The 2,470-nt window shown below is 36.2% G+C and overlaps 1 pseudogene; it reads left to right on the top strand.

The window, feature by feature from the left end:
- The first annotated feature begins 308 nt into the window (after nt 1-308).
- LOC130966582 (F-box/kelch-repeat protein At1g67480-like) lies at nt 309-1,797 on the top strand (annotated as a pseudogene).
- Nucleotides 1,798-2,470: the final 673 nt, after the last annotated feature.

Below are 2,470 nucleotides of genomic sequence, written 5' to 3' on the forward strand. Positions count from 1 at the left end.
CAGCCTAAGAAACAATTCGCTGACGAAGATAAATCAGAGCAATCACAGTAGTAGCAGAACTTGTGTTATGGAATTTGAATTAGACTGGACAAAGCACAGAAAATCATCCGCTTACACCGCTCACGTGATTCGTTCTGCAACATCTATCTTGCCTTGGTCTTGTAGAGTCCCAAGGTGAAGGGTATCATGAATTCCTTTAATTATATAATTCACATTAAGACCTTTGTTCATTGTTCAGTTGATTGGTCACGGAAAAATTGTCTACATTTTGGAGATATATGGTAAGTGTATTTGCTGATTTGGAAAAGATGCCTGGTTTTGTTGCTTGAAAGAAGAGATCTACAGGCCGAAACATGTGTTTCACCAATGTGGCCAATCAAGACAAGTTAAGTTGTTTGCAAACCAATCATTTCTTTGCCTCTGAGGATGATAGCCCCATTCTACCTGGTCTGCCTGATGATGTGGCAAAACATTGCCTTGCACTTGTGCCTCGTTCTAACGTCCCAACTATTGGTGGTGTCTGTAAGAGATGGAGGTCATTTATTCAAAGCAAAGAGTTCATTACTGTGCGAAAATTGGTAGGGATGGTTGAGGAATGGCTCTATTTCTTAACAATGGATACTGAAGGAGAGGGAACTCATTGGAAGGTTATGGATCGTCCCAGTCATAAATGCCAAGCTCTTCCACCGATGCCTGGTTTGGTAAAGGCTGGATTTGGAGTGGTGGTTCTTAATGGAAAGCTTCTAGTTATTGCTGGATATTCAACTACAGATAGAAGTACCTTTGCCTCAGCAGAGGTTTACCAATATGACTCGCTCCTCAACAAGTACGATTTTCTTTTGTGCTTTATCTAGAAATCTATAAATGAGAGTACTTAAATTTTAACATTTGTCAATAGAGATGGTTTATAATAGGATGCAATGACATTGTTACTTTCATTATGTATCTGACCCTACCTGGTACATAAGACTTTCGTGTTTTTTGTTAATTTAGTTAGAAATCTGGGGAATATATTGCATAGATTAATTCTGGTACGAAATCTAGTTCAGGATAGCCTCTTTTCCTGTTCATAATTTGGAGAACTTAATTGTCTGTTAAGCTTGTGAATTTTCTCCTGTAATAATTTTGTAAATTTTTCATGTGTGTGTTCCAATTTGGATATCAAATGCAGTTGGAGCAGACTATAAAAAATGAATGTGGCTCGTTATGACTTTGCATGTGCCGAAGTCAATGGCTTGGTTTATGTTGTAGGAGGCTATGGATTGGACGGTGAAATTCTCTCTAGTGCTGAGGTGTACGACCCTGAAACCGACAAATGGACACTGATAGAGAGTGTCCGGCGCCCGAGATGGGGTTGCTTTGCCTGTTCATTGGATGTAAGCTCTATGTCATGGGTGGAAGGTCGAGCTTTACAATTGGAAACTCCAGTTTGTTGATGTTTATGACCCTGAAGTCCACAGCTGGGGTGAGTTCAAGAACGGCTCTGTTATGGTCACAGCGCACGCAGTATTGGGAAAGAAATTGTTCTGTATGGAGTGGAAGAACCAGAGGAAGCTAGCAATATTCTGTTCTGAAGACAATTCGTGGAAAATGGTACCACTTCCACTCACTCGTAGCTCCAGTTTTGATTTTAGATTTGGGATATTTGATGAAAAGCTGTTGCTATTCTCACTGGAAGCAGGACCCTCTTATCAAACTTTATTGTATGATCCAAATGCAGCTAAAGGGTCAGAGTGGCAAATTTCTGATATAAAACCATCTGGTGTGTTCTTGTGCAGTGTAACAATCAAGGCATGAATATGAAATACTAATGAGGATCTGAACTTTGGAGAGTGGAAGACTTCATTGGCTTTTAAGTTTTATACATTTTAATAAAGTTTAGGAAAGTAGTTTATGTGTTTCATTTTATATTTTCCATTTCTTCCACGTGTTTTGATTATGTACTTCTGCATGTGTCTTTTATTTACTTGGATTACTGTATCATTTAAGTCTTATATGTGGCATAATATGGTGTATTAAGTCCCAGTATGGGAACTATTGGGTTGCTTTGGTACAATTAATTTATTGAATTTGAGGCTTGAGCAGCACTTTTTCAAATTATGGTGAGTGAATTACGATTAATAGTAATAGTCATTTCAATTATGGTCTATATAATGTTATATATTCAAGTCTTTTATGAACAAAGTCTAATCAAATTAAATAATAGGACTTAAAATAATGCTAGTTATAATTAATTTTTGTTATGTTAAATCAATTTGATTAGATTTGGTTAACACACTAACTATTGTTATGTTAAATCAATTTGATTAGATTTAGATAACAAAAAGATTTAGATGTGCAACATTATTCTTATGCGCCTAAGTGACTACTTTCCAATCTGATATACTAAAATCAAAGTCAATAATTGAAAGGGAGCATCCAATCATTATTATTATTTTTATTATTATATTATTATTTGTATGAATGCATT

Source organism: Arachis stenosperma, chromosome 3, assembly GCF_014773155.1.
Source record: "Arachis stenosperma cultivar V10309 chromosome 3, arast.V10309.gnm1.PFL2, whole genome shotgun sequence".
Classification (NCBI taxonomy): Eukaryota; Viridiplantae; Streptophyta; class Magnoliopsida; order Fabales; family Fabaceae; genus Arachis; species Arachis stenosperma.